Genomic DNA, 13914 nt, shown 5'->3' on the forward strand with positions numbered 1-13914 from the left:
TTAACGCGCCGTTTTTTTACGTTTTACGTCAAAAAAGTTTACGTTTTACGATAAAAAAGTTTACGGTTTACGTTTTACGTAAACTTTTTACGTTTCACGTTTAACTTTTTACATTTCACGTTAAACTTTTTACGTTTTACGTTCTACGTAAAACGTTTAACGTTCTACGTAAAAACGAACGCACCCAGAAAATCGCTACTCGATAGGTGTCTCAGATAGATTGCTATCATCATCGACGCCTCAAAAAAAATATACGTTAAACTTTTTACGATTTACGTTAAACTTTTTACGTTCTACGTAAACTTTTTACGATATACACCACGGGGCACCACCAGCATCGCGCGGGCACCACGGGGCACCATCGCGCGGGCACCACGGGGCACCATTGGAACCACAAGTCTAGAACCGAGACCGAGCCGAAGCCAATGGCGGCTTCAATGTCCAGCTTGAATTCAAGTTACTCAACATCCCACTTGAATGATACACCGTCTCTGGAATCCAAATCCAATTTCAAAAATCAATATAAATCACACCCAATCTCAATTAAAAAATAACAACCTAAATTAGTAATTTTGCAACCCAATCTCAAAATTCAAGATAAATTATACCCATTTCAAAAAAAAAAAAAACTAAATTAATAAATCTGCAATCTCAAATTTCAAAACATATCATGCCCAAATTGCACAAAAAAAACCCACTTACTTTTTAATTGATGAAAACTTTGGTCGAGCTGGGCTCTACCGGTTTCAAGCATCTCAGACACTTGAGAGTAAACCCACACCTGCAAACCGCTCGTCGGAGATAGAACGTGCCGGCTCAGTCGGAGAAAGAACGTGCCGGTCACCATCCTCGATCTCTCTCGTCGGAGAAACAAACCCAAACCTGCAAACCGGTCACCATCCTCGATCTCTCTCGTCGGAGAAAGAACGTGCCGGCTCAGTCGCCATCACCACAAACCGCACCACCACAAAACCGCGATTCACCGTTCATCTCCGAAATATCTGCAGCCACCATCTCTTTTGCAGATCTGTGATGGGATTGCAAATCAGAGGGGTTTTGGAGGATATTAGAGATGGGTTGCAGATCGGAGGGGCGCTGGAGAAACGAGGGGGACGCCGTAGAAACGAGAAGGCAGCCGGAGGAGGTGAGGTGTTTGGGGTCGCCGGAGTGGGGGGTGTGGCGGCGGATGAGGGGCTTCAACATCATCTGTATCATCATCATCGTCAACGACGGGAGAGATGGGTTTGGGTTTGGGATCGCCGGTGGGGGTTTGGGTTCACCGGTGTGTGTATGTATGCTTGGTTCAAAAATGGAGTGACAAAAGAGATGGATGAAGAAATACAGTTGGCAAAAATGGATTAAAAAGAGGTGGAGAGAGACAAGTTCTTCTGAACGTAATAAATGAGGGGAGAGAGTGAAATGACATTTAATGGTAAATGACCAAATTACCCTTTTGAATGGCAGAATCTAATTGGTTGAGAGTGGTTCTCGCGGTTCTTACAACTGGAGGTGGTTTTCATTTTAGCGGCTCCCTATATATATATATATATATATATATATATATATATATATATAGAATTGCGCTAAAATGAGAACCACCCCGAGTTGTAAGAACCGCGAGAACCACACTATCCGGGTCGCCGTTTACCACGATTTTTTTTACAACTAGATGTGTGTATTATAAACACATCCGTAAAAAAAAAAATTTTAAACGCCGCGCCCGAGGGGGTAGTTTTTTACACCACAAGTTTGGTGTAAAAAAAAAAGAAAAAAGAAAAAAAAATAAAAACACCAAACTTGTGGTGTAAAAAACTACCCCCTCGGGTGCGGCGTTTAAATTTTTTTTTTACGGATGTGTTTATAATACACACATCTAGTTGTAAAAAAAATCGTGGTAAACGGCGACCCGGATGGTGTGGTTCTCGCGGTTCTTACAACTCGGGGTGGTTCTCATTCTAGCAGTCCCCTATATATATATAGAGAGGGGCTCATGCGAGAACCACTCTTATTGTGAGAACCGCGAGAACCAATGTGAAAACAACCTAAAATAGCTAAAAAAAACCTAACCCCCTCCCCCCCAAAAACCTAAACCCCCCTACCCCCCCAAAAAAAACCTACCCCCCACCCCACCCCCCAAAGCTAAAATGCTAAAAACTAAACCCCCAAAAAACCTAAAAAAATCTAAAAAAATAAAAAAAAATCTAAATTTTTTTAAATATTTTTTATGCTTAAATCGCTACTTTTAGTGGCAATTTTTTTTTTTTAAAAAAAATTTAATTTTTTTTTGCTTCGAAAAGTAGCGATTTTTATATAAAAAATATTAAAAAAAAATTTATGTGATTTTAGCTATTTTTAGGCATTTTTTGTTGTGTTCACATATGTATGAAAGTATGATTTTTTCTATTCTCCTTTGATAATTGGAGGATTTTTTATTGAGGGGAAAAAGAAGGATTTCTTTGTCTACCTTACTTTCTTCATTTTTCCTTATATCAATAACTCAATCAAAATGCAATTATCTCGACGGAAAAAAATGTCTGTTATGCTTAATATCTTTAGTTTGATCTGTCTTAATTCTGCCCTTTATCCGAGTAGTCTTTTCTTCGCCAAATTGCCCGAAGCCTATGCTTTTTTTAATCCAATCGTAGATGTTATGCCAGTCATACCCCTGTTCTTTTTTCTTTTAGCCTTTGTTTGGCAAGCTGCTGTAAGTTTTCGATAAGATCTTTAATAGTATACTAGAAAATTCATTTTTTTTTGATAAAAATGATAACAATCGAGAAGATCAAATAAGTCTGACAGTATGAACCTTCAATTCAAACATTGAAATTTCGGATAGCCGCAAAAAATCCGGCTCGCCCCATTTCCCGATTTTAATCCTTTTTCTCCTTTTTTTGGCGAAATACCTTATTAGCTTAGGGTCGCTTACAATATCTAATTGTCGGTATGAAAGTGATTTGTGGTAATCAAAGACTCTTATTAAAAATTTCAACTTCATTTGAATTTCTGAACATTCTTTTCTATTTCTATAATTCATTTATTGGTGTCAAAATAGGATATGTGATATAAAAAGGAGGATCTATTATCTTTTCTTTTCTCGTTTTTTTTTAAATGATCTTGGAGGTTGTGTAATGCTTACTCTCAAACTTTTCGTTTACACAGTAGTAATATTCTTTGTTTCTCTCTTCATCTTTGGATTCCTATCCAATAATCCAGGACGTAATCCTGGACGTGAAGAATAAAATAAAAATTTCGTTTTTGTTGCTTAATTTTACAATTTTCTTAATATTTTATTTTAGCTATTCCACACATTTCACTAGGAAAAAAAAAAATAAACAGGGATTTGCTAAATTTGAAAGAAAAAAAATAGAAAGTCATCAACGGAAACGGAAAGAGAGGGCTTCGAACCCTTGGTACGAATAACTCGTACAGCGGATTAGCAATCCGCCGCTTTCGTCCACTCAGCCATCTCTCCCAATTGAAAAAGATAATTACTATGTTACATTACACATCAAATAAGGATTAAAGAAAGTATTTCTTTCACATTCTTTATCGTTATTATAGAATTAGCAATTCCATTTAGATGCCCGAAAGATCCAAATAGAAAAAGAAATAAAGAAGACCTTCTTGCTTTTATTTTGTTCGAAGCGCCCTTTTGGCCTGTCCCGGTCAATACCCAGCCGGGCCTTTTTTTGTTCCAAAAAATTTCTTTTTTATTTATAGGCAACATACTCTAAATAGCCAATTTTGTATCTTTATAACAATTTCCGTTCTGGGGTTTACATATACTTATCATTTTTATTATAATGGAAATTGAGAAGGATTTTTGATTCAAAAGAATCAATTAAGTATGTATCAATTTGTATTTTCTTATGTCATTAGGTAAACCAAATTTTAGATTCAAATCCAATAATCATTCACGAATTCTCAGTCAACGAATAGTTAATGGTTCCCATTTGTCATCAATTTTGGTTTTTTTGAGTGAAAATATACATTTTCTTTTTCAATATAAAAGTGAGGGGAAGCTTTTTGGCATTGTGTGTTTTGAGATACTATATAATCAATCGAAGGGGTAGATCAAAGACAATCAAAAGGGGAAAAATGGTTTCTTTTCTAATTTTTCTAAATTAAAAAAAGGATTAAAAACAGGATGCAATTACAATAAACTAAAATTTAGTAATACAACCCAAAAGGGAAATTTTGATCCTATTGTGTATCGTTTTGGCGGCATGGCCGAGTGGTAAGGCGGGGGACTGCAAATCCTTTTTCCCCAGTTCAAATCCGGGTGCCGCCTCATCAACAAACGAATCGAAATCTCTTATTCTGTTCTGCTGATATAACTCAACCAAATTTTATCCAGTAGAACAGAATTAGGGGACTATTAATACTTGATTGATTCTAAACATCCGTTCTGGATATTTTGTAAATCAATTTTTGAATCGAAAATGAAAAGAAAGATTGTCATGGTCGAAGCAAGACTTCCCGATTCCTTTCTACTATTAATGTAATGTCTACTGATTGGGTTTGGATAGCCGGCAGATAATTTAACTACTGGTTGGGGGAAGTTCTTTCTATACTATAATCTACATATATAGACTCGCGAGAATCTCTGAGTGTTAAGGCATTCAATCACTATTAGATTAGATTGAGATGGATAATTTCCTTTTTTATCGAAAATAAAAGGTGAAAAATTTTTTTAACCCCTTGTCAAAAGTATAATATACTATCTCTCAACTCCTTCAGAGAGACAATCGGGAAAGGGTACGTATTAGATCAAATAGGAAAATTTTGTAATAGATAGCAATTGATCTATTTTTACTTTGAAGGGCAATAAAAAATGAATGGACCCTCTTATTTATTTTATTACTAGATGTTCCATTAGTAACATTCCTTTGTAATGTTATTTTTTATTTTACTTGTGTTTAGTCTTTCCCGATTAGAAATAATATAGGAATTTTTGAAATGGATTTATTTGATTGGTTCATCAATAGTGTTCGGCCAGAATCCCTTTTTGACTCTGGACCATTAATTCTACTATTATTAGTGAGCAATAATGGAATAATTCTATCATAGAGATAAGTGACATAATTCACATGGATATAGTAAGTCTCGCTTGGGCTGCTTTAATGGTAGTCTTTACATTTTCCCTTTCACTCGTAGTATGGGGAAGAAGTGGACTTTAGAAGCACTCCTAATTTAGTTGAGGAATGAAACGGTATCAATTGTTTTATAGATCGTTCTGCAACGCATTTTTTATTTGAAAATTATTTCAATTCAAATCAAAATATCTTCATTTTCAAATTCCATTGGATTCTAGTGGAGAAATATATTCTATAATAGTAAAACAATTATTTCAGATTCATCGGAATAAATAGATGTATCAAACGAACTAGAATTGGGTTCTACGTCAATTACATATATGGATTAATAATTACATCTATTGAAGATAGAAGCTAATATTGAAGATAGAAGCTAATATAGTATACCAACTTTATTAGAAACAATTTTATACACTATTATAACACTAATAGAGAGTATGGTAAGTAAGAAATAAATTTCTTACTTACAATACTCTCGGATCTCATAGAAGACCCCCGATGATAGCCCGTTGATGTCATTTAAGACGTAAAAATAGAATACTTTTCATTTGATTTCTTCAACTATTGATAAGAATTCAGAAGTCAAGTTTCATTTAAAGTAATTAATCATTTTGACTGACTGTTTTTACGTAAATTATAAGTAGAAAAGCAGTAGGAACTAAAATGAACAGTGCAGTAGCAACAAATGCAAGAATATTTACTTCCATAATCTCATCGTTTTTTTTATTTCACAATAACTCAGGATTTAATCCCATAGAGATGATAAATCTTTCACCTGTCAATTCAATGATGTCACACCCCGATTTCCACATGTTACACCGGTGGGCCCGGTGGGGGATTATCGTGACGTAGTTGGCAACAATACAGTCAAACAACACAATATTTAAATGCACAGCGGAAGCAAAAGATAGATATATTTCAACTAAATATTATTGTAATATCATGTATCACAAATAGTTGAAAATAATCCACAGGGGATCAAAATAAATAGGAACATTGTTCAACAGTTTGACGTCCAAGCTTGCGAGACTTATAGTGGACGCTAGGAGAAAGCCAACCTAGTTCGCATAGTACCTGCAGTTAACCTTTTTGGGAAAATACATCAGTTTACACTGGTAAATACATTCAACCGACACTTTTGAAAAAGGTTTAATAAAATTGATTTGAATGCACGTGGCACAAACTTTCATAACTTGGGATAATTATTTAATATCATACTTGTAAACGAATTACATGTTTCTTATGCGTTCAGTAGCCCGATCCGTAGTTCGGATTAAAGATCAATAGACACCACATTATATATATTCATTTATGCACTGACGGGTGTACGCCTACACCCCGTGCTCAGGTCGTGGCCATCTCGTAAGATGATGCCAAGGATATCCGGGACATGGTCATTAACCCCCCAAAGGCTTTAAGCAAACAAAACATTTCAAAACAGAGCATATCAATAATTTAACCTCTATTCGATTAAAGATTCAATGCTGGACCAAGCGGTATTCTATATACCGTACACCAAGCCCGTATAAGGGAAATTAAGTTAAAAGTATTTACCTTTGCAAGTATAATTCACAAACAGAAAGTGCAAGTAGCTTTTACCGGGTCTCCTATTCTGGAACGAAGGTTTATAATAACCTATTAGAATCCTAACGGGACTTTAATTAAGCCTAAACTTAGACCGGTTAGTTTAACGAAAGATAGGTTCGAACGCGAGATTTAAGCGAAACCGGAATGGAAGGTGATTTAGACCCGACAAGTCTGAAGACTTGCATAATATGGGTAATCCAACCACATTCTGGATTTTTGAGATAAAAACGACAAGGTTTGACCCGTTCCGGCTAATTTATGTAAACTAAATACATAAATCGAACCGAACGCGTAATTGGCGTAACGGGTAACCGCAAGAGTCTTAAACAGGTTTCCTAAGTCAATATGCTCTAAATATGTTGTGATATCAGTAGGATACCTTCCATTATGCCCATAACGAGTTTAATCCCATAATGCACTCCGTAGGGGTATTTCGGTCATTTAAAAGATTATAAACAAGATTATTTATGCTTCTGATGTTCGGGTCTGAAGAAAATCAGTAAAACCACTTATTTTAACAAGTTACATCAGTAGGTAATAAGTCTTTATGATAAAAAATGGTTTTAAACCCAAACTATGCGTTTAATACGCGTATAAAGTCGTTTTAAGCGATTTCCGGGTTATACAGGAAATCTGAGTTTTCTGATCAGGTTATAAAGTTCAAAATACTTTATTTATTATTTAAAATCAGTAGCAACTGGATTCGTGTCAAAATACTATGTAGAACTCATTTTATGCCCGAAAAGGGTATATTCGGTATTTACCGAATCAAGGTCATAACCGTAGGTTACGAGCAGGTTAAAAATAATTAAAAATCTTTAAAAATCCCAAAATATTATATTACATCAGTGTGTAAAAGGTTTGGTGTCGAAATTGGGGTTTAGATAGGCTTTATGCTAAGTGCGCCGTTTAATTAACAAAAGTTTCTTAATTGCGTTATTTAGCATAACTCCTATTCTAGACCTCGAATTGACATGAAATTTTAAGGACATGTTTAGAAATTAGTAACTAAGGTTATTGTTCTTTCACATATCCAAAATTCTCGTTTTAAGGTCAAAGGGCATTATGGTCAACATTTAAGCATTTAACGGAAATGTGCAAATGACTCGGACCAACATCGAACCAGCCACAGAGGGTTATACCATCATGTAACCTGGTCCTAAGGGAGTCCTAAGGCATTTCTAAGTCATACTAAATCGGGTCAGAACTGAAGTCAAAGCAAAAGTCAAAGTTTTGCGACTTTCGGTTCCGAACCGGGTCAAAACAGTAAATGGTCGGATCAAACACGCTTAGACCAGTTCTTATACTTATTATCAAGTTATATGAGTGACAAAACAGGTTACATGACATCTAAATTGTTAATTATGCGTTAAATCGAAAATTAGCATTCTGTTAACTTTTTCTAAACAACTTTGACCTGACATTTGAACTAGTTAGAGTGGGAATCAGAGGGTGCCCTTTTAAGGGTTTAATGCCCACATAATTACCAACATATAACTACCTTTGATTCGACTAATCACTGGACCATTTGTGATTAATCGTTAAGTCAACCGTTAATTACGACGGATTGACTTTTAAGCTAAAACTAAGCAAAAACTTAACTAAGAAGGGTTAAGCACACTTACTGAAGTCTAATGAACGACCAGAGATGCTCAGAGAGAACTCTTGAGCTCCAGAGGTGATCAAGAATGTAGAATGAATGTGTGGTTACAAAGGTTGCACTTAATGGCCTTTTATAGTGATCTTGGATGCATTAGATCATGCCACACAACTCTACAAAGGATCCCAGATCATCAACAAGTGTCTCTGAGGCCTAGGGGTCGTTTAGGGGGCGCCCATGCTGTTGCAATAATGTTTAAAGTCGGTTAAAACACCAAACAGTGCTGCCGCCCACGTATCCTTCATCTGGGAGTCTGACGCGGCCCGCGTAAAGTCCTTCTAACCTTTACGCGGCCCGCCTGAGACTTGCTGTAAGATTTTTCAAATCTCTTACATTATTGCAGTTGGCTCTTGGTTTTACGGAGGGGTAACTTTGCATTTTGGGCCTTTCTTATTTACGTATAAGGGCCTCGTGACTTTTACCCGTTGTGTTAAGTCCTCGGTTACTTTATTATTACCCGAAAAGTCTTAACTTTCAACGTTGACACTTTCAACCCCTCATGTACGAATTCGATCATAACTTTCTTATTTGATAACGAAACTTTATGAAATTTATATCGTGCATTCTAGTGAGCATAGTTTACCATTACAAAGCCTCGGGTTTGATAAAGGGTCACTAAGAGGTATGACTTAAACATGTTGACACATTTAACCCCTGTAGTTTGTAATTCCTCACTTTCTTCCACATTTAGTTCCGTATGATCCATAATTCATTCGTTTGAAGGTACGAGCATCATGTAGGGTTACTGTAAAGTATATTTATCCCTTGTTGACATTTTGAACCCTTGAATTCACATAGTTTCTACGTTTGTCAACTTTAGTCCCTCTATAGTATTCATTAACACGTTCCAGCTTATGACACGTGTCAATACATTATAGGACGTAAATTTTCGAGGTGTTACATCCTCACCCCCTTAAAAGAAATCTCAACCTCGAGATTTACTGAAACAAATAAGGGTACTTTTCTTTCATCGTGGACTCTACCTCCCACGTGTACTCGGGACCTATACGGGCATCCCATTTAACCTTTACAATCGATATATACTTCCTTCGAAGCTTTTTAACCTGTCGATCCTCGATCGACACAGGTTTTTCAATAAACTTCAAGCTCTCGTCTATGTGCACATCTGTATGCGTTATAACTAGTGATTCATCAGTGAAACACTTCTTCAGATTGTAGATATGGAAAACATTATGAATACTACTGAGCTCTTCAGGTAAGTTTAACTTATAGGTAACTGATCTGACATGTTCGATGATCTCGAAGGGTCCTATGTATCTCGGGCTTAACTTGCCTTTCTTACCAAATCGCATCACTCCCTTCTAGGGTGATACTTTAAGCAATACCTTGTCACCTACCTCGAAGTTAAAAGGTTTACGCTTCAAATCTGCGTAGCTTTTCTACCGATCACGGGCAGCTTTCAGACGGTCATGAATCTGGACAATCTTGTCCGTCATTTCAAAGATTATTTCAGGTCCTGTTAACTGGACATCACCCACTTCCGCCTAACAAACGGGCGTTCTGCACTTTCTACCATACAAGGCTTCGAAAGGCGCAGCCTTAATGCTCGTATGGTAGCTATTGTTATACGAGAACTCGATTAGTGGTAGGTGGTTATCCCAACTACCACCTAAGTTGATCACACATGCACGAAGCATGTCTTCCAAGGTTTGGATTGTACGCTCACTCTGTCCGTCCGTCTGAGGATGGTAAGCTGTACTGAAGTTTAAGCGCGTGCCCAAAGATTGTTGGAAACTTTTCCAAAAATGTGACGTGTATCTGGTATCTCTGTTAGAGATGATAGACACAGGCACGCCATGCAGAGATACAATCTTATCTACGTACAATTGGGCTAGCATGTCGGAGCTATAAGTCTCCTTAATGGGTAGGAAATGCGCTGACTTAGTGTTGGTGCACTTGTGTCTGTACTTTGTCTGTATTTTGTAATGATATAAAACGATGTCTTTTGTTAGTCTTGTTTACGTCTTTTGTTGGTTTGTATATGTGTTTTGATGTAAGTTTGACCAAGTCAACCATCCTCCTGGTTTGACTTGGCCAAACAGTTAACACATGGTTTGTAAGTTGTTTGTGTCGAAAGATGAGTCATCGAAGGATTGTTTATATCCTTCGATGAGCTCGAAGGATAACCTTCGATGGATGTAGATGGACCTCGAAGGATATACCATCCTTCGAGGTATATGTGGATCCTTCGGTAGGTGTCTGGTCGATAGATGATCCTTCAATCTGTCTTTCTGATCCTTCGACCAGACAATCTGTTATGAGTATATATAGTCTTGTAATGGGTTCACTTCACAGTTAGACAGAAAGACAGTTAGACAGAAAGACAGAAAGTGTGTGTGTGAGTGAACTAAGTCTTGTAGAGAGCATTTTCAGTTTGGTCAAGGGCTGTAACCGTGTCCACTGAAATACAAGAGAAAACTTTGATATCCCGTGTGTCTTCCTTTCTCTTTGTAGCTTGTGTTCTCATAGAAACTACCAGTTTGCATTCTAGCTTGGATTCCGCACTTGCTAGTGTGTTAAACATAACAAGGATAAGGTTTAACCTCGACCTCCGGGGGACCTACAAGTGGTATCAGAGCCGTGGCTCTTTTCCTTGTTAAAAACCGAGTTTATACAAGACTTTGGAGTGTTTGGACAAAACTCACATGGTTTAGCACCCGTTTTTAGTGTTTTTCTTGCATTTCTAGACGTAAAAACGTGTTCTAAACTAACCGGGTGTGTTCAAGGACGGGTTGGGTAACTTAAAAACTTGTTTTTAAGAAGTTTGGTAATTTTCCGGCCAAAATTCCGGCTTACTCCGGTGAACGGTTTTCTGGATAAGAACTTTCTTTTTTAGGCAATATTTTATTGGTCTAATCTGAGTTGGTAGAAAGTATGGACTGAACATACCTTCTGCCGAAAGTTCTCTACCAACCAATCACCTTTTCACCAACCTGTCACCTTTTGTCTGCAGTGTTCGTACAGATCGAAGGATATCCTTCGAAGTCGAAAGATCATCTTTCGATCAAAGGAGGTTCGATAGATAACCATCCTTCGAAGTCTGTGACTTATCTTTCGATCCAAGGAATCTTTTCGAAGGATATATTGTTCGATCTACAGTTCTTATTCGAAAGATAAGGATCCTTCGTTTTGGAGAATCTTTCGAAATCATTGTTCGAAATTCAACGGTGATCTTTCGAACACTGTTGATCCTTCGAACAAGTATTGATCTTTCGATCCTAGTCTGTTTGAGTTTAACAAGTTTGTGTTTTTCAGGTCTTTCGATCAAGGATCTTTCGGCTGTCTGTTCTCATTCAAGATATTAACATAGTTTGTGAAAATTAAATTTAAAAAAAAAAGAAAAAAAAACTTGTTTTTCAAATTTTAAATCAATTTTCACTTAATATGTTAATTGTTATAAAATGGGAACAAATGGTCAGTGGGATCCAACCGCGTGGACTCAAACAACTTTGACTCCACAATCATCAGCTACGCAATCATCAGCCACGCAATCTGCGTCAGAGTTCAACAAAGCTGCATGGATGCAGGCCATTGCCCCACCTCAAGCTGCAATGATAACTGCAAATCAATGGGCATTGGTCACAAATCAAAGCAGCAGCATTCAAGCAATGATGCAGAACGACAGTGAAACTGGTACAAGCACAAAACCGCCAAAGCTAAATCACATCAATGATTGGGGATGGTGGAAAGAAAGGCTGAGAACTTATGTTCAGGGGCAAGGTCAAGATCTATGGATGTGCTTTTTCACCGCATTTGACAATGATTTGGAAGTTGCAGGATCTAATCCAGAAACTTACAGCACTATGTCTGATGATGATAAGAAGAAATTTGAGTTAGAAAAGAAAGCATTCATGATTCTCACACAAGCTCTTCACAGAGACATTTACCACCAGTTTGTTTACTGCACGACTACTAAAAGCTTGTGGGATATGCTCACGTTACGATGTGAAGGAAATGCTCAATCTAGAAAGATCAAGCAAGAATTACTGAAGAAAGAGTTTGAAGGATTCACGTGTATGGAGAATGAGACTTTGGCAGAGTTATCTACAAGATTCCATCATTTGTTGAGCGAGATGTTTGCTTTTAGAGTCACTGCCACTCCACAAGAAATGGTGAAGAGATTCGCTGATAGCTTACCATCAAAATGGAGCAGTTTTCTTGAAATTCTCAAAGAAAATGGTGTTCTAGACACAATCACCGTTTATGAGTTAATTCAAAAATTGGAGAACAAGGATGTAGAAGAAAAGCTTAAGGCAAAAAGAACACTAACTCCTCAAAATCCAGAGATGTACTATGGGATTGCAGGAGGTATCAGTGGAGAAAAACCAGCCTCTCAACACGCGAAGCTTCAAACAGCTTTCATCTCAAACACCGGACCTTCCACAACAAATCAGTTTGATCCTTCAGCATACACGATGATGTATTCAAGACCAGATTCTTATTCTCAACAACAGTATGTGCAACCGACAGCTCAGCAATTCACACCACCGCCTTTCTTAGACCCAAGCAGAGCTCAGCAGCAACAACCGCAACAGCAAGGGTTTTATGGAAGCTCTTCAAACTTTCAAGCCACTTCCAATCCGAACACAGTCAGATTAGACACTTCCAACTTTTCCAAAGTCACTGTCGAAATAGCCAAGGAGCATATGGAGATGTTGAATACCTTGGTTAGTGCTTATTGTGGATTGGTCGCAGGTCAGATTGGGAATATCAATCTAACCAATGAAGATTATCAGCAAGTGGATAAAGAAGAGTTTGAAATGATGGATATCAAATGGGCTCTTGCTAGTGCAATTCGAAGAGCAAAGGAGTTTATGGAAAGGACGGGGAGAACCAACTTGGAAAGCAACAACAACACCAAGTATGGTTTTGATAAGAATGCTGTCACTTGCTTTAATTGTGGTGAAAAGGGTCACTTCAAGCGGGAGTGTCAGAAGCCACCTAAGCAAGGAAATCAGAATCCCTTCAGGAATCAAGGACAGCCACAACAGCAACAGAACAACAATTCTGTCAGATCAATAGTTCCTGTTGGAGGAAATGCATCTGGATCCACAAACACTAATCCCCACAGAGGATTGGTTGTTCAAGCTGATGAAATCTGCAACTGGAACCTTCAGCTTGGAGAAGGAGGAAATGGTGGAACAGCATGTTATGCTAAAGTGATTGAGAAGGTAATAGAACCCGTGTCTGCTGGTGAATCTTCAGAAGATGAAGATAGTTCGGGTTATAGTGGGAGCATGGATGGGGAATCACTTGATGCTGGTGATTTATCAAGTGATGCTTTAGATTTGGAGGTTGATGAGCTTTTGGCTGAAGCTGAAGCATTATGCAAGAGGAGATCTATTCTCTGCCAGAAATCTGCTGGAACTTCCGAGAAGCTTGCTCAGTTCTTCTCTGAAGATGGATCTTTTTCTTTTCATACAGCCTTTATGGCTCACGTAGAAGGTCAGACTTCTCAGGTATGTGATACTAATTCTGACTCTATTTCTGTTCCTATTGAATGTGTAAAGTGTTTAAAATATGCAGAAAAGGAAAGTCAGTTTGAAATCA

At 37.5% G+C, this 13914-nt stretch overlaps 1 non-coding gene across 1 annotated transcript; it reads left to right on the plus strand.

The window, feature by feature from the left end:
* Positions 1-4220: 4220 nt before the first annotated feature.
* Positions 4221-4291, plus strand: TRNAC-GCA. Its single transcript has one exon. It is a non-coding gene; the product is annotated as a tRNA-Cys (tRNA).
* The last annotated feature ends 9623 nt before the right edge of the window (positions 4292-13914 follow it).

Source organism: Helianthus annuus, chromosome 11 (genome assembly GCF_002127325.2).
Source record: "Helianthus annuus cultivar XRQ/B chromosome 11, HanXRQr2.0-SUNRISE, whole genome shotgun sequence".
In the NCBI taxonomy this organism is placed as follows: Eukaryota; Viridiplantae; Streptophyta; class Magnoliopsida; order Asterales; family Asteraceae; genus Helianthus; species Helianthus annuus.